The sequence below is a fragment of the Podarcis cretensis genome (assembly GCF_951804945.1).
Source record: "Podarcis cretensis genome assembly, chromosome: 4".
NCBI classification, from domain to species: domain Eukaryota; kingdom Metazoa; phylum Chordata; class Lepidosauria; order Squamata; family Lacertidae; genus Podarcis; species Podarcis cretensis.
In genome coordinates this window covers 18759829-18782701 of record NC_137173.1, presented here as the reverse complement: position 1 = coordinate 18782701, position 22873 = coordinate 18759829, and the positions used below count along the sequence as shown (strand labels likewise).

Sequence of the window (22873 nt, the reverse complement as noted above, 5' to 3'; positions counted from 1 at the left end):
GTTTGCAATGGATCTTCTTGCAGTCCATGGGACTCTCAAGACTCTCCTCCAGCACCATAATTCAAAAGCATCAATTCTTCGGCGATCACCCTTCTTGATGGTCCAGCTCTCACTTCCATACATCACTACTGGGAAAACCATGTGTCAGGGGCTCAGGAGCAGAAGCACAGGAGAGGGAGGAAATGGAGAGCGAGGGGGAGGAATCCGAGGGAAGCGTAGGCGGTGACAGTGGTCCGAGGGATTCCATGAGCCTCTCCAGTGAATCGGAAGATTCACAGAAGGGAGCGCCGATGGCCAGGGCAAGGGGGGTGCCAAGGGGGAAACCCCAGAAGGAAGGGGCCAGTGGGGACTCCCAGAGCAGCAGTTGGAAATCAGGACCAGCTTCCCCACCAGAGCGTAGTGGGGGGGAGGAGTCCCAGGCATCAGGACCACTGTTCTCACCACCAGCGAGAGGAGATGAGTCAGGATTGACCACGCCTCCATCGGAGAGCGGGGAAACGGTCAAGAGGAAAGTTACCGGCTGGGCGCGCGCGCCAAGTTCAAATGTACAGGCGAGCGGCACAGCAGGTAGCCCGGATAGGGAACCAGGTCCTAAAGCCCGCCGGAAGGAGGGGCAAGGCTCAGGGGGGTCAGCGTTAGAAGAGTCCAGAAAGGATGAAACCCCAGGGGGCAGAAGGACCCAGAGGAGGAGAGAACAACGTAAGAGGTGGAGTAAGGCTAGAGTCTTAAACTGGTGTCTAGGGGGCGGAGACTCAGATGGAGCTTCGCCGGTCTAGGTTCTAAGACGTGGAGTTGCACGCTGCAGTTTGGAAATGGAAACTAATCTTCAATAAAGACTTTTATAAGTTATTACTGGCTAGCGTTGGTCCTCTGTGAGCTGGGACCTAGAGGCAACTCTGACACCATGGCTTTAACTATACGGACCTTTGTTGGCAAGGTGATGTCTCTGCTTTTTAAGATGCTGTCTAGGTTTGCCATCGCCTTTCTGCCAAGGAGCAGGCGTCTTTTCATTTCGTGACTGCTGTCTCCATCTGCAGTTATCATGGAGCCCCAAAAAGTAAAATCTCCCACTGCCTCCATTTCTTCCCCTTCTATTTGCCAGGAGGTGATGGGACCAGTGGCCATGATCTTTGTTTTTTTGATGTTGAGCTTCAGACCATATTTTGCACTCTCCTCTTTCACCCTCATTAAAAGGTTTTTTTATTCCTCCTCACTTTCTGCCATCAAGATTGTGTCATCTGCATATCTGAGGTTGTTGATATTTCTTCCGGCGATCTTAATTCCGGCTTGGGATTCATCCAGCCCAGCCTTTCGCATGATGAATTCTGCATATAAGTTAAATAAGCAGGGAGACAATATACAGCCTTGCCGTACTCCTTTCCCAATTTTGAACCAATCAGTTGTTCCATATCCAGTTCTAACTGTAGCTTCTTGTCCCACATAGAGATTTCTCAGGAGACAGATGAGGTGATCAGGCACTCCCATTTCTTTAAGAACTTGCCATAGTTTGCTGTGGTCGACACAGTCAAAGGCTTTTGCATAGTCAATGAAGCAAAAGTAGATGTCTTTCTGGAACTCTCTAGCTTTCTCCATAATCCAGCGCATGCTTGCAATTTGGTCTCTGGTTCCTCTGCCCCTTCGAAATCCAGCTTGCACTTCTGGGAGTTCTCGGTCCACATACTGCTTGAGCCTTCCTTGTAGAATTTTAAGCATAACCCTGCTAGCGTGTGAAATGAGTGCAATTGTGCAGTAGTTGGAGCATTCTTTGGCACATCCCTTCTTTGGGATTGGGATGTAGACTGATCTCCAATCCTCTGGCCACTGCTGCGTTTTCCAAATTTGCTGGCATATTGAGTGTAGTACCTTGACAGCATCATCTTTTAAAATTTTAAATAGTTCAGCTGGAATATCATCACTTCCACTGGCCTTGTTATTAGCAGTGCTTTCTAAGGCCCATTTGACTTCACTCTCCAGGATATCTGGCTCAAGGTTAGCAACCACACTACCTGGGATGTACGAGACATCCATTTCTTTCTGGTATAATTCCTCTGTGTATTCTTGCCACCTCTTCTTGATGTCTTCTGCTTCTGTTAGGTCTTTCCACTTTTGTCTTTTATTATGGTAATCTTTGTACGAAATGTTCCTTTCATATCTCCAATTTTCTTGAACAGATCTCTGTTTTTCCCCATTCTATTGTTTTCCTCTATTTCTTTGCATTGATCGTTTAAGAAGGCCTTCTTGTCTCTTCTTGCTATTTTTTGGAATTCTGCATTCAATTTCCTGTATCTTTCACTATCTCCCTCACATTTTGCTTGCCTTCTCTCCCCCGCTATTTGTAAGGCCTCGTTGGACAGCCACTTTGCTTTCTTGCATTTCATTTTCACTGGGATGGTTTTAGTTGCTGCCTCCTGTATAATGTTACGAGCCTCCATCCTAGTTCTTCAGGCACTCTGTCCACCAAATCTAAATCCTTAAACCTGTTCCTCACTTCCACTGTGTATTCATAAGGGATTTGACTTAGATTGTATCCTACCGGCCCAGTGGTTTTTCCTACTTTCTTAAGTTTAAGCTTGAATTTTGCTATAAGAAGCTGATGATCTGAGCCACAGTCAGCTCCAGATCTTGTTTTTGCTGACTGTATAGAGCTTCTCCATCTTTGGCTGCAGAGAATATAATCAATCTGATTTCGATTCTGCCCATCTGGTGATGTCCATGTGTAGAGTCGTCTCTTGTGTTGTTGGAAAAGAGTGTTTGTGATGACCAGCTTGCTCTCCTGGCAGAACTCTATTAGCCTTTGCCCTGCTTCGTTTTGAATCCCAAGGCCAAACTTGCCAGTTGTTCCTTTTATCTCTTGACTCCCTACTTTAGCATTCCAATCCCCTATAATGAGAAGAACATCCTTCTTTGGTGTCATTTCTATAAGGTGTTGTAAGTCTTCATAGAATTGGTCAATTTCAGTTTCTTCAGCACCAGTGGTTGGTGCATAAACTTGGATTACTGTGATGTTAAAAGGTCTGCCTTGGATTCGTATTGAGATCATTCTATCATTTTTGAGACTGCATCCCAGTACAGCTTTCGCCACTCTTTTGTTGACTATGAGGGCCACTCCAATACTTTTACGGGATTCTTGCCCACAGTAGTAGATATGATGGTCATCCAAACTGAATTCGCCCATTCCCGTCCATTTTAGTTCACTGATGCCCAGGATGTCAATATTTATTCTTGCCATCTCATTTTTGACCACATCCAACTTACCCAGGTTCATGGTTCTTACATTCCAGGTTCCTATGCAATATTTTTCTTTACAGCATTGGACTTTCCTTTCGCTTCCAGGCATATCCGCAACTCAGCGTCCTTTCGGCTTTGGCCCAGCCGCTTCAACAGCTCTGGATCTACTTGTACTTGTCCTCTGCTCTTCCTCAGTAGCATGTTGGACGCCTTCTGACCTGAGGGGCTCATCTTCCAGCGTCATGACTTTTATATGCCTGTTGCCTTTGTCCATGGAGTTTTCTTGGCAGGGATACTGGAGTGGCTTGCCGGTTCCTGCTCCAGGTGAATCACGTTTGGTCAAAACTCTCCACTATGACCTGTCCATCTTGGGTGGCCCTGTACAGCATAGCTCATAGCTTCTCTAAGTTATTCAAGCCCCTTCGCCACGGCAAGGCAGTGATCCATGAAGGGGGAATGTGGTATAATTATATTATATACAGTCATACCTTGGTTGTCGGACGCCTTGGTACTTGGACATTTTCACTCCTGAAGGCCACAAAACCGGAAGTGAGTGTTCCGGTTTGTGGATGTTTTTTGGAAGCCGAATGTCTGACGTGGCTTCTACGGCTTCTGATTGAGTGCAGGAAGTTCGTACAGTGAATCGAAAGCCGCTCCTTGGTTTTCAAACTGTTCTGTAAGTTGAATGGACTCCTGAAATGGATTAAATTTAACAACCAGGGTACGACTGTACATTACCAATGTAGGAGGCTGCCTTTTAATGCATCCAACCACTGATCCACCTAGTATCATCTTCTCTCACTGGAAGAAGAAGAAGAAGAAGAAGAAGAAGAAGAAGAAGAGTAGTTTGGATTTGATATCCCACCTTTCACTCCCTTTAAGGAGTCTCAAAGCGGCTAACATTCTCCTTTCCCTTCCTCCCCCACAACAAACACTCTGTGAGATGAGTGAGGCTGAGAGACTTCAAAGAAGTGTGACTGGCCCAAGGTCACCCAGCAGCTGCATGTGGAGGAGCGGAGACGCGAACCTGGTTCCCCAGATTGCGAGACTACCACTCTTAACCACTACACCACACTGGCTCTCTCCATGGTCTCAGACCAGGAATCCCTGCCTCTCCTACCTGGAAATGCCAGTGCTTGAACCTGGAGATGCTCTACCACTGAGCTACGGTCCTTCTCAGATCACTATTTGGAAATCTGTACTGAACAAAGCATGTTACAGCCATTTTCTCTTGGGATTCCCCAAACTGCTCCTTTCAAGTTTAGAGGAAGAGTTGGGTGAAAAATGGAAGATCAAAGGAGTGGGAGGAAGCAACAGTGGTTTAACAATCAATCCCTCTCCCCATGAGCTCTGGGAATGGTAGCTTGCCAATGGGTGGAATAGAGGTCTCATAACACCTTTCAGTGGGACGCGGGTGGTGCTGTGGGTTAAACCACAGAGCTTAGGACTTGCCGATCAGAAGGTCAGCGGTTCGAATCCCAGTGACGGGGTGAGCTCCCGTTGCTCGGTCCCTGCTCCTGCCAACCTAGCAGTTCAAAAGCACATCAAAGTGCAAGTAGAAGTACCTTCCGGCGGGAAGGTAAACAGCGTTTCCGTGCACTGCTCTGGTTCACCAGAAGCAGCTTAGTCATGCTGGCCACATGACCCAGAAGCTGTACGCCGGCTCCCTCGGCCAGACTCAACCACGACTGGACCTAATGGTCAGGAGTCCCTTTACCTTTAACACCTTTCAGCACCCTTTACAAACTATACTTTCCAGAATTCTTTCCATGGACATGCAAATTTTATGCAAACTAGTACCTTCTTTTTGTTGTTGTTCAGGCAAGAGTCTTTTCCAGTCCCACCTGGAAACACTGTGAAGTGAACATGGGGCCTTCTACCATGGAGCTACGGCTTTTGGTTCAAGCTCCATGACACCCATCAATAGATGGAGGAAACACACCAAGATTCCGTTCGTCAGTCTTCACCATATTAAGCCACCATTCCCTGTGAAATCTTTTAAAGAGCCTTTTATTTTATGGTGCTTCAGCTTAATTGAAAATTCTACTAATGACAGATAACAACATAAAATTAGAAACATGCAATATTTGTTTTTCACAGATGGGCAAGCAACGTAAAATGGTTTGGAATGTTCTCCTTGGTAATAAATCAATTTCCCATGAATATACAGATTTGCAAACAATTTTTATTTATTATTCCTTTTTATTTAAATTTGAGTTCAGGTCCTGGTGATGTGATTAATAGAAGATGTTCCACACATGTAAATAAAGAGGAAGCAATTCATTTTATCGTATTGTACCATGACTGGCTTATAATACATGGGCTTATAATACACAGCAACAGCTGATTTTGGCATGAAAAGGGGAGCAATAGAAAGGGCAGCAGGTTGCAGTGTGTGTGTGTGTGTGTGTGTGTGTGTGTGTGTGTGTGTGTACTGGTAGATCACATGTTTCAGATGATGTGATTAACCATACCAAGAAATGACTCTAATTAGCAACATGGCCAAACTACACCCTCATTCCCCCTTCTATATCTCCCTGTGATGTAAAGTGGTAAAATATCCTACTCTACAGCCAAAGGGTTGAAGGGCTATCAGAAGATAGTCCTCTGTTTTAAAGTGTCCTTCATTTGAATGGCTGTTCATTCCATTAGAAGAGAGAGTAGATGAGTCCTGAAGTTGCCCATCAATGTGAACACCTGAACAGCAGGCCGAGTGGGCACAGAGCTCACCTGTTCACAGTCTTTCCCCATGATGGTGAGCTGTACAGAATTTCTATTTAAATTAAAGTAAATCTAGATATATCTCATACTGCAAATTTTATGCAAATTTGTGCCCTCTTTTGCCTTTATTTTAGGTGATACATTTCCTCTGTTTTGGTGATGTGAAAGTGGTCACCCTACTGTGATGGTTGCTCCTTCAAAGGTGCTCCTCAGCTGTTGGTTTTTTAGCTTCCCATGGATAGCACCTGAGATAGCTCAGTTGGAAGAGCATGAGACAAAAGATTCCTGCATTGCAGATGACCCTTGGCATCCCTTCCAACTATAAATTCTATAATTCTACTATCTCTTGTGAGAATTGCAGTGATGAACTAGATGGTCCATTGGTCTTCTTGCAGCCTTTAATTCTCTTCCTAAATTCCCCTGCTTCTTTTCAGTGTGGTTTCTGGCCTTGGACCTGTCGAAAGTGAGTGGACAATGGGTCTTGGCAGACAGGCACTAGGTACTCTTGTGACTTGTTGTTGAAAACTTTGCACCAGTGCAAAAGGGGTGTGTGGATGTTGCTCTGTAAACATGGCAGGATGGGTCCCCCTTCCTCGTTTCTTCTCCACTTGCATCTAAGTCATGCAAGGCCTACCTCGCACAGTGTTGTCCTTGCAATAGACTTGCACCTTATGCACGCAGAAGGACCCAGTTTCAATCCTTGGTGTGCCCAGGTAGGGCTACAAGAGGCACTGGTCTGAAACCCAAGGAAGCTGCTACCAGTTGGTGTCAACAATACTGGGCAAGAAGGACCCATTATCTGACCCAGTAGAAGGCAGTGTCTTAAGTTCCAGAGTGTGTTGGGTTCAGGCACAGCAAATTGACTGACAATCATATTGCTTTAATTCTACCAATCAGCCCAATTGGTAAAGGCCATAGTTCAATGGTAGAGCATCTACCCAGGTTCAATCCCCAGCTCCCAGGTTCAATCCCCAGCAAGGTAAGGCTTGAAGAGACCTGCTGGAAATCCTGGATAGCTGCTGTCAATCAGTGGGAACAATACTAAACTGGATGGACCAATGCTCTGACTCAGGATAAGGCAGGTTTTCCAAGCTTCCAGCAACTGGTCTGTGAACTTGGTTACTGAATGCTTGTTGTGCAGACTCACAAACTGACATACAATCTCTTCCTACCTTGTCAAGTGTAAGGCTATGTTCGTATTAGTACACAGCATCTTCAGGTGGGGTCCACTAATGGGACATCAACCCACCAGTTCTCTTCCGTTAGTTTCCATCCCCTGCCTTGCACGACAGGTTGGTGTGAACTACACACCATTTTAATTTTTTTGCAGTGGGGTGATGCCACATAGTGGTGCATGATGGAAGATATTAAGTGCAAGGTGCCTTATAGATGCCTCCTGTAGGTGACAGTGTTGTTGCTGTCCACCACTGCCCATGAGCCTGCTGGGAGTAGGGGGGTTCTGCTGATACTTTGCCAGAGCCCCCCTCAAACCTGAAACCGGGACTGTCTTGTGTGTCATACTGCACCAGCTCAACAGCTTGCACTGTTGCAACAATGCAAAAAGCCATTTTATCTTCCTCTTACTATGCACATTAGGCCAAAGGATTGAGCTGGAACTTAAAAACATTTAACTTGTTAAGAGATTTATTCATTTCCTCAACCGAAGTTAGCTTGACTTTGTGTGATTTTACCTAAGGGAACAGAAGATAAATTTGGAAAGCTAATTTGCAGAATACTTTTAGGTCATTAATTCATGGTATAATTGGGACCTGTTAACTCTTTTTTTTCTTTTTTGCCTAACACCTTTTTATTCGACAATGCAATGATAACGTTCTTCACCACCTCTAAGTTAAATCAACGTGCGCCGAAATTTCACAGATATTACATAAGATTCATGTTCTAATGCACCGGCAAATGCTTGTCTTTGTTCCTAAGCTTGCAAAAAAAAAGTAATTTTAGAATGCAGTACAGTTGTGCAAGGTGACGCACAAAAAAGAAGACACAGGGGCAGCTCACAGGCACAACCTTCCTCTGCACAATGAATATAGTTGCCCTCAAGGATACTTTCAAGGGCATAGCTATCCAGAAAATATTTTCATGATTTCAGCACCTGAAATGAAAAGGGGGCACTTCAGGGCTGGCTTGAGTACCTGGCATCCTGAGGCAGCAGGGTTTGCTGATGCAGCTATGCCAGTGAGATGCCTATCATATTAACTCCCAACAATGGCTCTCACGTTGCATCACTCTTGGGCATTGTGGGAAGTTAAGTTGGTGGCCATCACTTTAATTTTTCACAGTGTGATGGGGAGAGTCATGTGCTCTCAATCTGGTGCTCCTTCAATCTGGCTGTCCCAGATGTTTTGCCCTCCTAATCCTCCCTCTGGCAACAGTGGGGTGTGGAGTCAGGTTCCTCCAGGGTCCCTGCCTCCCCTGTATGGGAGGATCTCTTCTTCCCTGTGCTCCTGGTATTCCATGCTGTCTTTCTGTCTTTCTTTACTTTTCTTTTGGACGGGCTTCAAACATGAAATCTCATAAGCGGCCAACTGTTAAACACAAATCTTGTTTCTTGTCAAATGCTATCATGCTTGCTACTTATCAAATGTGGTTATGTACTAAATACAATTGCGTATTTTCTATCCACCCCTTCATGGATCACTGCCTTGCCGTGGCGAAGGGGCTTGAAGAACTCAGAGAAGCTATGAACTATGCCGAGCAGGGCACCCAAGATGAACAGGTCATAGTGGAGAGTTTTGACCAAACGTGATCCACCTGGAGGAGGAACCGGCAAGCCACTCCAGTATCCCTGCCAAGAAAACTCCATGGACAAAGACAACAGGCATATAAAAGTTATGACGCTGGAAGATGAGCCCCTCAGGTCGGAAGGCGTCCAACATGCTACTGGGGAAGAGCGGAGGGCAAGGACAAGTAGATCCAGAGCTGATGAAGCGGCTGGGCCAAAGCCGAAAGGACGCTCAGTTGCGGATATGCCTGGAAGCGAAAGGAAAGTCCAATGCTGTAAAGAAAAATATTGCATAGGAACCTGGAATGTAAGAACCATGAACATGGGTAAGTTGGAGGTGGTCAAAAATGAGATGGCAAGAATAAATATTGACATCCTGGGCATCAGTGAACTAAAATGGACGGGAATGGGTGAATTCAGTTCGGATGACCATCATATCTACTACTGTGGGCAAGAAACCCGTAAAAGAAATGGAGTGGCCCTCATAGTCAACAAAAGAGTGGCAAAAGCTGTACTGGGATGCAATCTCAAAAATGATAGAATGATCTCGATACGAATCCAAGGCAGACCTTTTAACATCACAGTAATCCAAGTTTATGCACCAACTACTGGTGCTGAAGAAACTGAAATTGACCAATTCTATGAAGACTTACAACACCTTATAGAAGTGACACCAAAGAAGGATGTTCTTCTCATTATAGGGGATTGGAATGCTAAAGTAGGGAGTCAAGAGATAAAAGGAACAACTGGCAAGTTTGGCCTTGGAGATCAAAACGAAGCAGGGCAAAGGCTAATAGAGTTCTGTCAAGAGAACAAGCTGGTCACCACAAACACGCTTTTCCAACAACACAAGAGACGACTCTACACATGGACATCACCAGATGGGCAGCATCGAAATCAGATTGATTATATTCTCTGCAGCCAAAGATGGAGAAGCTCTATACAGTCAGCAAAAACAAGACCTGGAGCTGACTGTGGCTCAGATCATCAGCTTCTTATAGCAAAATTCAAGCTTAAACTGAAGAAAGTAGGAAAAACCACTGGGCCGGTAAGATACAATCTAAGTCAAATCCCTTATGAATACACAGTGGAAGTGAGGAACAGGTTTAAGGATTTAGATTTGGTGAACAGAGTGCCTGAAGAACTATGGATGGAGGCTTGTAACATTATACAGGAGGCAGCAACGAAAACCATCCCAATGAAAAGGAAATGCAAGAAAGCAAAGTGGCTGTCCAATGAGGCCTTACAAATAGCGGGGGAGAGAAGGCAAGCAAAATGCAAGGGAGATCGTGAAACATACAGGAAATTGAATGCAGATTTCCAAAGAATAGCAAGGAGAGACAAGAAGACCTTCTTAAACAAGCAATGCAAAGAAATAGAGGAAAGCAATAGAATGGGAAGAACCAGAGATCTGTTCAAGAAAATTGGAGATATGAAAGGAACATTTCGTACAAAGATTTCCATAATAAAGGACAAAAGTGGAAAGGACCTAACAGAAGCAGAAGACATCAAGAAGAGGTGGCAAGAATACACAGAGGAATTATACCAGAAAGAAACGGATGTCTCATATACCCCAGGTAGTGTGGTTGCTGACCTTGAGCCAGACATCCTGGAGAGTGAAGTCAAATGGGCCTTAGAAAGCACTGCAAATAACAAGGCCAGTGGAAGTGATGGTATTCCAGCTGAACTATTTAAAATTTTAAAAGATGATGCTGTTAAGGTGCTACACTCAATATGCCAGCAAGTTTGGAAAACTCAGCAGTGGCCAGAAGATTTGAGAAGATCAGTCTACATCCCAATCCCAAAGAAGGGCAGTGCCAAAGAATGCTCCAACTATCGCACAATTGCACTAATTTCTCACGCTAGCAAGGTTATGCTTAAAATTCTACAAGGAAGGCTCAAGCAGTATGTGGACCGAGAACTCCCAGAAGTGCAAGCTGGATTTAGAAGAGGCAGAGGAACCAGAGACCAAATTGCAAACATGCGCTGGATTATGGAGAAAGCTAGAGAGTTCCAGAAAGACATTTACTTCTGCTTCATTGACTATGCAAAAGCCTTTGACTGTGTCGACCATGGCAAACTATGGCAAGTTCTTAAAGAAATGGGAGTGCCTGATCACCTCATCTGTCTCCTGAGAAATCTCTATGTGGGACAAGAAGCGACAGTTAGAACTGGATATGGAACAACTGACTGGTTCAAAATTGGGAAAGGAGTACGACAAGGCTGCATTTTGTCTCCCTGCTTATTTAACTTATATGCAGAATTCATCATGCGAAAGGCTGGGCTGGATGAATCCCTAGCCGGAATTAAGATTGCCGGAAGAAATATCAACAACCTCAGATATGCAGAGGACACAACCTTGATGGCAGAAAGTGAGGAGGAATTAAAGAACCTTTTATTGAGGGTGAAAGAGGAGAGTGCAAAATATGGTCTGAAGCTCAACATCAAAAAAACGAAGATCATGGCTACTGGTCCCATCACCTCCTGGCAAATAGAAGGGGAAGAAATGGAGGCAGTGAGAGATTTTACTTTCTTGGGCTCCATGATCACTGCAGATGGTGACAGCAGCCACGAAATTAAAAGACGCCTGCTTCTTGGGAGAAGGGCAATGAGAGGCCTAGACAGTATCTTGAGAAGTAGAGACATCACCTTGCTAACAAAGGTCCGTATAGTTAAAGCTATGGTTTTCCCAGTAGTGATGTATGGAAGTGAGAGCTGGACCATAAAGAAGGCTGATCGCCGAAGAATTGATGCTTTTGAATTATGGTGCTGAGGGAGACTCTTGAGAGTCCCATGGACTGCAAGAAGATCAAACCTCTCCATTCTGAAGGAAATCAGCCCTGAGTGCTCACTGGAAGGACAGATTGTGAAGCTGAGGCTCCAATACTTTGGCCACCTCATGAGAAGAGAAGACTCCCTGGAGAAGACCCTGATGTTGGGAAAGATGGAGGGCACAAGGAGAAGGGGGCGACAGAGGACGAGATGGTTGGATAGTGTTTTCGAGGTTACCAGCATGAGTCTGACCAAGCTGCGGGGGGCAGTGGAGGACAGGAGTGCCTGGCGTTCTCTGGTCCATGGGGTCACGAAGAGTCGGACACGACTAAACGACTAAACAACAACAATTTTCTATCCAATGCCTGCTCACCCCTACCGCTCTTTCTCTGCAGTGCATAAGCACATGGAATATTGTGTGTGACTCTGTTCAAGGTCACTCTCTTGGGTACCAATGGGCTTTGGTGAGATCAAGCAGTGCTGTACGTAAAGAAAATGTGCATTTTAGAACATGGCCATGTTCTAGAACATACGGAATTGTTTGCTGTATTCTGCAATGTGTAGGGGGTCCAATAGCAGACACACAGAAGTCCTTTAGTAAGATGTAGCAATGTGGAAGTTACTCCCTCAAGGGTGAAAGGTTGAAGAGCACTGTAATCTACCATTGCATACGAGCTGTCAGTACTGTTGGGTACTTAATATGTTAATGTTAAACTGTGTTAATGATCAAGTATCAACAGCCAGTTTTGATTGCTGTTTATCCAAAGGCAATTTCAACTGACTTGTCAGGTGCAGCTTAATATCAATCAATACATGCAAATTACACCAAGTCCAGCCAAATAAGAATAAAATTTGCCACCAGTTTGTTAACACCAGACTGAAAGTTTTACAGAACCAGCCACCATCATAGATTGTGTCCTCGTTTTACCTGCCAATATTGGATATAATACAACTGCAAAAAGAGCTCTGCCTTTTAAGCAGATCCCTAATTATCTCCATTGTTATCAGAGCCCAGTAGTTGGTCAATAAAGAATAGAAACCTTTTGCATAAACCTATTTTGTTGTAAGGATATTACGTTATAAGCAAGCAATTGTTAAGTCGTGAACAGAAGTTGTCATTTAATTGCTAGACATATGTGCATTGACTGTTCCAATGTGTCAGATTTCTCCCTGTGTTTAATAAAGACTTGCTGCCTTTAAAAGCAACATTATACTGAGAGCCAGCTGCTGTTTGATAAAAATGTCTGTTAATGCTCCGTGTTCTCATGTCAGTGAACAGAGCTGCTTTTTCTGCCTACAATACAAAATACCAGTGGAACCTGCAACAAAATGCTGTACTTTACCCTCACCTAGACAGGTAGCCATTGCGTGTCGAGGTCCCCAGGGCCACCCCAAATAACTCACACATCACACAGAAATTTTGTTTCAGGTTTTTGGCATAATTTTGGCCACAACTTTATTAAAATACAAAAAATGTGAGTGGTTGCTTAGGCATTGGTTGCAACTATCTGCCCCCCAGTGGGGGACAGACTGACATTCCGGAAGCCTGGGAAAGTCAGGAAAGGGGAATACATTTGGGGGTAGCAACAGAGCAGGGAACCTGCCCTCAGCCCTCCCCAAATGCAACCAGGGGCTCTTGCATGGCCCTAACCCCTTGACAGGGTTCAGACAAAAGCAATGGTGAGCCCCTGTATTCCTTTAATGGAATCCCTTGCAGCAGCAGCATTAGAGGGGCAGGCACAGCCAATCCATGCCCCTCAACCAACCAAACCATAAACCAATGCCTAACCGCAACCTTACAAGTTGTGACGATTTGCTACGCAGTAGGCAAAAACCAAATGGCCCCAGCCAATCAGCCAGATGGACAAAATTCCTACCGGGCCCCTGCCCCAAGAGCAGACGACCCCATGACAGGCATAGCAAGGTCAAGCGAACAACCCTAATTCTAGGGGGGGGGGACGGGCAATCTGATGCACGGGCGAAAAGAGGAAGCCCTAGCCTCGTGCAAGGAGTTTTAGCATTTCTGGCTGTCAGTCAACAAATGGCAACATTAACTTCTTCCCAACAACAAAGGAAGCCCAATCACAACAGTGGCCAACGATCAATTAGCCCGCCCCACAACTTTGGAGTGTCCTGTTGGCCCCCACCGCAACACGTGCTCTCCATGAAGGAGAACACGCTTTCCCACCTACAGGATCTCCCATGGTCAACATCCCTGTGCTACTGAGCATGGCCAGTCCTTATTGACCTGCGTTTTTTGTCCCCTTGGGGTCCCTTCCCTAAAATATTGTTCTTCTACACACCTCAAGGTTCACCCAAGTATGATGATCTCTCCCTCTTGTTTCTCAGTGGCCCTGTTTTGTTTCCAGTCCTGTTGGCACCCACCACCTGGGTTTACACTTCGAGAGGGTTATTTAATCTCGCTTTCCTCCAAGGAGCTAAGAAAACCTTTGCCCTCATGATACAGCAATGTTGTGATGCAGATCTTGCTGTCTAGAAGTTGGTTGGCCCAAAGTCACAGCTGATGGGGATTTGAACCCAGGCCTCACTGTCCCGGTCTGACACCCTGATCACTACATGGCACATATCACCACTTACATGCCAACGAGGACTGCCAGTGAACTGAAACTTTGGAAAGTCACGTCTTCCTAGCTAGTTTGAATAATGGTTCAGATATAAATAAGAAGCAATTATTTTGATTATCTTCCACTGCCTGTGATATGTTTTTTTTCTTTTTTCAAAAAAAAATTATTCATTTTATAACACAACTAAACAACACAAACAGAAAAACAAACAATACAAACAAATTCTTGTCTTATCCTTATTTTTTATAAACATTGTTGGGTGAGCTTTAGCAGTTTACATATATCATAATTTTTACCATCTCTTCTCTCTGGTCTCGTAGTCTCCCAGTCAGTTCGGCAAGTTCCATATAGTACATCATCTTCATCTGCCATTCTTTGATAGTTGGTAAATCTTGTTTCTTCCAATTCTTCACTAGTAATATTATCGCAGCTGTTGTGGCATACAAAAAAAAAGTAACATCCTTTTGGGGGATTTTACCCCCCACTATACCAAGTAAAAAGGCTTCTGGTTTCTTAATAAATGTGTTTTTCAACACTTTTTTTCAGTTCATTATAAATCCTTTCCCAGAAATCTTTTACCTTGGGGCAAGATATAAGAGTTTTTTTCTTTCATCCAGTTGGTCCTAGTCCAACACTCCAACCACTCTGCTGAAGGTTCCAATATTTCATCAACTTAATTTGGAATAACAAAGCAAGCTGGATGTCTGATCCACTGCACAGGAGGAGGTTTAGATGAAATAGAAGTGTCTTTGTGCCCAGCTCAATCTAGCTCCACTGGTGGTGGATGGCATCATTGAGGAGCTCCTGATTCTGCCCACCTCAACTGCGGGTGGGTGGAAACTTCTGCTGGTATTTTCCCTTCTGGCGGTAACTTGTGTATAACCCCAGTGTTTCAGCCATGCCAGACTAGAACTGGTGCAGCAAAAAGTACGCTTTCCTCCTCTGCCACCTTGGCTGGTGTGCGGAGAGGTTCAATATGGGGTGAGGCTCCAACTTTCCTTTAAGCCCCACAGCTGCCCACCAGGAACTTGGACCTACTGGTCAGACCTCACCTGGAGTACTGTGTCCAGTTCTGGGCACCACAGTTCAAGAAGGACACTGACAAACTGGAACGTGTCCAGAGGAGGGCAACCAAAATGGTCAAAGGCCTGGAAACGATGCCTTATGAGGAACGGCTAAGGGAGCTGGGCATGTTTAGCCTGGAGAAGAGGAGGTTAAGGGGTGATATGATAGCCATGTTCAAATATATAAAAGGATGTCACATAGAGGAGGGAGAAAGGTTGTTTTCTGCTGCTCCAGAGAAGCAGACACGGAGCAATGGTTCCAAACTACAAGAAAGAAGATTCCACCTAAACATTAGGAAGAACTTCCTGTTCGACAGTGGAATTTGCTGCCAATGAGTGTGGTGGAGTCTCCTTCTTTGGAGGTCTTTAAGCAGAGGCTTGACAACCATATGTCAGGAGTGCTCTGATGGTGTTTCCTGCTTGGCAGGGGGTTGGACTCGATGGCCCTTGTGGTCTCTTCCAACTCTATGATTCTATGTACAGGATTGTATTTACATGACAGTTTGTTCTGTTTTCACGGCTTCCCCCTAACTGTTCTGCATTATAGTATTTCAGCTTTTGCATGACATAAAAGTTGATTTTAGCACATGCATGTTTAATGCTCATTTCCATGTTATTTGCTTCCAGGGAAAAAATGATGTTTGCAAATAATATGGGGATGAGTGCAAAACCTGCACTATATTCCACTATAGTTCTGGAATTGGCTTTTACATAGTGTGACAGCTCAAACGTAATGTGGGAAACTGTTAGGGAAACATTGTGGAAATGGAATAAACTGTCTTGTGGATGCATCCAGGGTCTGTTCTGCTTTAGTCTTCATAAGCCTTGGTGCTATCATTATGAGAAATATATTTTCCAGTTGCATTAATTGGGGACATTTATAAAGATTAATCAGCTAAGAACAAGCACCTTCTTTTCACTGATTGATTGATTTAATCAATTAAATTTTTAAAATGCTTAGCTTAAAATACATTTGCATATTACCAAATCAGCAGTAAAGGTGCCTTTCTGACATGCCTTCCTTGCATATTGTGGGAGAGTTTTGTATGCACTGAAGGAAGTATAAAGTCATGTGCAATTGAATAAAAATTGCTTCCTAGAAAGTCAATAATAATATACTCATTTCATTCCTTAAACCACCAGAATGAAATCTCTTCTATCATCTATTTATCATCTATCTATCTATTTATCATCATGTATAGGGGCCAACTCCTAGAGGCAGATGTCCCTTTAGCCCCCCCCCCAAATATTTGGGTGGGCCAGGGCCCCTCCCCAAAGTTGATGGGCATTGTCATTCAAATGGTGTGCATGTGCCACATCACGTGATTATGTGGGTCGTGGTTTCCTCGGCTCCCCCCAATATTTTATTCACGTTGGCACCTCTGTACAAGTTCATTTGGTGCCTGACCAGTTCATATGTGCCCAGCCACTGAATCAACTACATATTCAGTTGATTAACATGCCAATAGGAACGTCTGTATCTCACAGCACAAGAACAAAAGGAATCCAAATTTGCCACGGAATGTTTACTCCAGTCGCATTTAGTATGCAAAAACAACTTCCCATTCGGCTTCCGCTAAGAAAATGGGTAGCCTTCTGAGAAAGTCAAGATCAGAAGAGTGTCTTTATCAGAACACGAATCTGATTAGTTAAACACAAATTGTATTGATTTACTTAATCAGTGCTCTCTGCTAATTGATAACATTGTTACAAAGTGTGAAGGTTTTGTGAAAGGTATTTTGCCTGATAAATACATTAACATTGAGTTGCCCTTATGACCACCATTTTCATTGTTTTATCTTCTTTATCAGGAAGACAGAATAGCTGCTGTATACTGAGTCAAATCATTGCTCCATCTACACTCACTGCTACTGGTTTTCTATGGTTTGCTCCCTCCACTTCTTCTGGGGCAAAGAACCCTATGACAGTGGAGTGGGAAGATATATGATACATTATTAAGTATTTTATTGTTTGGAAAGGTCCCCAAGTGCTATTTGGTAGAAGAGTAAATGACATATATAAAATGATGATTAATGGGACTTTAGGTGATTTAACACTGAAAACTCAGAAACCTTTAGAACGGAACTTCTTTAGAAGTCAGTTTAGAAGTCATTATTCTTGTCACTTTTGTATTATTTTAGAAAAATCCCATGATATTAGAGAAGGAACCCACAAGACTTGTTGGGGAAGACCTAGGTCAACTCTGTATCCAATTAAATCACATTTGCAAACTCATGAATTGAAATTTCCACTGTGTTTGATGAGTAATAGATTAGTCTTCAAAGAAGAGTTGAAGAAGAGTTATGAAATCCATCTTTCATTCCAAATTAAGAACATTAACTTTCTAATTTGCACCAAGGTGCTGCATAACGTAATGCTTTTCTTCAGAAAACTGTCTTTGGAATAGTTCATCTGGTTTTAAAGTGCCCAGCTATTTGCCCATAAAAATTACAGTCCACATTTCACAGTGAAAGGTCTGGAAACTGTTTCAAATTTCTGGTGTAGCATTCATATAGAAACTTTAGACCTCAGTTCCTCATATTTTTTAAAAAGATGACTAAATTGATGTTTCCCCACACAAAATAGCAAACTGTACTTAAAACTCCCTTGATTAAAGTATTAATTCAATACCGGAGAAAATTGCCTCCATCTTATTGTGGAATTATTTCTCATGTGGATTTATTTAAAAACAACAACAGCATTGCTTTGACTTGTTTCCTAACAATGTCACCAACCAATTGCTGGTCAGAGATCTAGAAAAGGGGTTGTAGTTGGTAGTTCAATGAAGTTATCAACCACATATGTGGCAGCTGTGAAAATTGTGAATACCATGCTACGGATAATTAGGAAAAGAGTTGAAAACAAATCTGCCAATATCGCAACAACATAATACAAATCTGCACTTGGCTGCCTCACCTCAAAAAGGATATTGCAGATTTGGAAAAAGCTTTATTTTTTTTAAGGTAACTGAAATGATCATAGAAATGGAGGACTCTCCTTTGAGGACTTTTTAGCTTAGAAAAAAGTGAAATTGTGCATGATGTAGAGAAAGTGGGTAGGGGATACTTCTTCACACAGTGAAGTTGAGCTACGGAATTCACTCCCTTGATATGCAGTGATGGACATCAACTTAGGCAGCTTTGAAAGGGTTGGAGAAATTTATGAAGGATTCATGACAAATTCATGAAGGATAAAGGTATCAATGGATACTAGCCATTTGGGTTACCTTCAAGACCAGAGGCAGCATTCTTCTGGATACATTTTCCTGGTAGATGGCTGTTGCACTCATATCCTGCCTACAGATTATATCCTCTAGACACAGGATATTGGACTAGTTGGGCCTTTGGTGTGAACCAATAGGGCTCTTATATTAAGTATGAAATGAATATCCATTGAAATTATCAGATCCAATTATAAATATTGATATTAATGCTGTCAGGGACTCAGCGGGAGCGCAGGGAGGAGAGGAGATGGAGAGCGAGGGGGAGCAATCCGAGGGCAGCGTAGGAGAGGATGACAGCAGCCCAATAGATTCCGTGAGCCTCTCCAGCGATTCGGAAGATTCACAGAAGGGGGCGCCGATGGGCAGGGCAAGGGGGGACCCAAGGGGGACACCCCAGAAGCAAGGGGCCAGCGGGGACTCCCAGAGCAGCAGTTGGAAATCAGGACCAGCTTCCCCACCAGAGCGTAGTGGGGGGGAGGAGTCCCAGGTATCAGAGCCCACATGTTCACCACCAGCGAGAGAAGAGGAGTCAGGGGTGGCCACGCCTCCATCGGAGAGCGAGGGAACAGTCAAGAGGAAAGTTGCAGGCTGGGCGCGCGCGCCAAGTTCAAATGTACAGGCGAGCGGCACAGAAGGTAGCCCGGATAGGGAACCAGGTCCTAAAGCCCGCCGGAAGGAGGGGGAAGAATCATCAGGGTCAGCGTCAGAGGAGTCCAGGAAGGATGAAACCCTAGCGGGCAGGAGGGCCCAGAGGAGAAAGGAACTTAGGAAGAGGTGGAGCAAAGCGAGAGTCTTAAACTGGTGTGGAAGGGGAGGAGACTCAGACGGGACTTCGCCGGTCTAAGATCGAGACGTAGAGCTGCGCACTGCGGCTTTAAAATGGAAACTGAACCTCAATAAAGACTTTTGTACATAACTACAGCCTAGCGTTGGTCCTCTGTGAGCTGGGACCTGGAGGCAGCTCTGACAAATGCGCATACTTATTTGTTATCCCTCAGGATGCCCTGTAGCAGAGGATTTGTAGTCTTCCTTAGGTAGGTAGCGTAAAGGTGTTGTGTCAGTATGCCAGGCCACAAGCTCTCAATAGTCTTCATTTCCCAGGTCTTGAATGGAGCAGAATGGAACAGAAGTGAATTTTGGATAGACGCTGAAATGTTAGATCGGGGCATGATATGAAAGGTAACAATGCTGTGTTTAGTGAGATGACAAAAGATTTTTTGACACATATTATGGGAGTTTATAGAGAGTCAAGGGGCTCCCAGGGTAATAAATATGCATACATAAAGTACGCACCAACTTCTGGAGGGCAAGGCAGTTTCAGCCCCCCAGTGTTTTTTTGAGGAGGCTGGGCCCACCCAGTGCTCAGAGGGTGTTCAGCTCTGCCCCCTGGCTCCTCACACTGTCATACACGTGATGTCAGGATGTCACGTCAGACCCCCCTCAATCAACTTGCAAAGATGGTGCCTCTGTGTGCATAAGACTTTAGCCGACAATGTAATTACAGTTACCTGAGAATAAGCCCCATTGAACTCCATGGGACTTAAATACACATAGCCACATATCACATTGCACTATGTATTTGAGGAATTGTTGCCATCAGCACCAAAGAACTTCTGTCCAACGTCTTATGTCAACTTTTGCCCCACAGACTGAAAGGGGCAAGCCTTTGATGGATCTGTAGTGATAACTGAGTTACAAGAAGTCGTTTGAATGCCTTTTTTGTAATTGCTGAAACCAAATATAAACTGAGCCTTTATAGTGTTCAGATGGCATTTTTATTATAGTAAGAAATGAAAGCTACAGCAAAGTGAAGATCAGCTGTTCAAATGTGTAATAAGAATATTTTTAGTCTTACCTAGCTGGGATTAAATTTTATAAGGGATATAAATGTATGTGTTCCAACTTGTAATCCAAACACTAATTTCCTGAAGTAGAAATACGCGTGCATCAATGGCCTACATAATATTGTGCTAATGCTTGTTCATCATGGTTTTATGTTGCAGCTTTGCTCTCAGAGCCATGACTAGAGTACTAACCTGGAGTTTGGAAAGAAAAACAACAACATTTGATGCTGCAGGACTTTCATTGGCTGCCATGCTTGACATGACATTTGTGGCAGCCTGTGGTGGGGCAGCCATCTAAGGAGCAAACCCTACCCAACTGTCAAGGCTGGACCATGGGCAGAAGCCTGAAATGAGTCAGGAGCTAAGATCCATGTGATAGGCCAGTGGTCAGAAGCAAAGAGGATGGCATGAATGAAGAACCAATGAGCAAGGCAAGAGCCACAACCATAAAGCAGTAGTGGGTGGTGGCTGCACTCACCTGACCTGCTCCACCATCCTCAGTCCTTCTGACCTGCCTGCCTTCTAGCTTATAACCAAGGCTGGCCCTATCTGTCAGCTTCCTCTTCCTTAACCTGAGTTTTGCTCTTGTGGAACTCAGCAGGGAAGAGGATGGGTACAGAACTAGAATTAGATTGTTCCACCAGTCATTAGCTCTTGTTCTGCTTATTGTTGTGTCTGGTTCCACCTGCTATTGCCCTCCTAGCCTTTCTGTCTTCCCAGTCTCCAGGGAAACCAGGCATCAACTTTCACAACACATGCAATTCTTTCACAGCACATAGGATGGGAATTGCCACCTTAGCCTACTCCCCATTTCTACGGACTTTTGCAGGGCTCCCCTGCCCTTTGGGAAGGACCCATTCAAATTCTACATTGGTCCCTTGAATTAACTCTTCAGTCTGACAGAAGCATATTTAGACTGCATATCTTGCAATTAAAAAAAAAAAGCAAAAGGGGGAAAAACCCCAGACAAATATTTCCAGTTTGGAAAGCATTGCTGAGCTGAAGGTGAAATTTGTGTTTAACACAGCAGGCAGCCTTTTGCACTGTGCAGCAGCTGCCTTAGAACTTGACACAAATGAAGCTTTCTGCTGGGGTTGTCAGTCAGTCATGTCAATCCCATGTCAATCCCAGTCAGGGAATGAATGAATGAATGAATGAATGAATGAGCAAGCAAGCAGAAAGGCCTCTTTCCCCTTATTATTTCCATCTCATTTCAACTATGTTCTGGCTTCAGGCCTGGTGTTCCTGGGGTGATTTGAGCGTCTCTTACGTTTGGCATCATGGCTGACAAAGCCTCCTGAGGTCTGAAATAATCGCTTAGGTGAGCATAACTTGGTGTATTTTTATTACCGAAATAATCAGTGACATCTAAAATTGTACTTTGTGGAATGGCATAGATTTTGTGCATTTGATAACCAGAGGACTTTCTCTTCCTAGTTGTCACTTGAATACATGCTATTATCCTCAAGGACTCGCACATCACAGCAGAACAAGGAGGTTGAAAAAGTGAGAGATGGGGCGGTGTAATTGCTGAGCTCCAGAGGCAGGTCAGATCTTGCTTCAACAATAGAGACATAAGAAAAGCCCTGCTGGCTCAAGTTTTAGGCCCATATAGATAAGCATCCTGTTCTCACAGTGGAAAACTGGATGCTATGCAAGTTCCCATTGAATGCAATGGAACTTGGACTGGACAACCCTTCAAAAAGAGGACTATCCTTGGAAGTCAGACATATTGCCATCCCATGGAGGGTTCTCTCGTTTCAGAGTCCTTGAACTGAACAACACAAGAGATTTCAGTGTGCAGAGTCTCGAGCCCACATTCCAGAGCCATTTGCCAGTTTGGGAATTGTAGGTTTAGGGTATAAACAGTCATTATCATAATCAAAGGGTTTGGGAAGAACTGGGTGCCACCAGAATGACTCGCATTAAGGTTGAAAGCATTTCAATTTCCATAAGGCTTTTAGGCTGACATTATCTTGCCTTTTACCAATCCAGAGGCATTCATTTGAAAGCTACTTTTTATTTTAAATTGGGCACTTAAATTAATGCATTGTCAATTTGTTGTTATGGCAGAATCAAATTAAGCAGAAGGCAGAGCTGGGGTGGGTGGGAGAGAGAGAGAGAGAGAAACAACAGCATGCTCCTTTAGGTGTCTTTGGGAACTCTGAAAAAATGTATGCACGCCTGCCGTCCTCCCAGGAAACCTCAAGAAAACCCTCAAAACTGTGTTGGTAAAGCCCCATTAACAGGATGTGTTCTTCAAAAGCTTAAGCCATGCTTCAGTGAGAAATTATATTATTTAGTATGACCGGCTGAGTGCATACCTATTTCCTTCAATGGCACTTCAGATAAGGAGGAAGCAGACACAAAACATACCAGAAACTAATTAACACATGCCCACATTGTCAAGATTTTTTTCTGAACTTCAGCTTTAATGTTTCAGGATACAAAGAGAGACAAACATTTGCACCATGCATTTGAAGCACTGGTAGCACTTTAAACGGCCATGGCTTTGCCCAAGGAATTATGGGAGCTGTTGTTTGCTGAGGCTGCTGAGAGTCATTAGGAGACCCACTCTCAATTCCCCACACAGAACTACAATTTCCATAGTTTCCACAGAAGAAAGGTTGATTGTTCCTTAATAAATGACAGGTCCCAATCCTTTGAATGTTATGGTATGAATGTGGCCTTAGTCA

General features: G+C 44.1%; 1 long non-coding RNA gene across 1 annotated transcript; it reads left to right on the top strand.

Annotated features, from left to right (window-relative positions):
• Positions 1–257: 257 nt before the first annotated feature.
• Positions 258–19301, top strand: LOC307215113. Its single transcript, XR_013838274.1, has 3 exons — positions 258–545; positions 625–791; positions 19191–19301. It is a non-coding gene; the product is annotated as an uncharacterized lncRNA (long non-coding RNA).
• The last annotated feature ends 3572 nt before the right edge of the window (positions 19302–22873 follow it).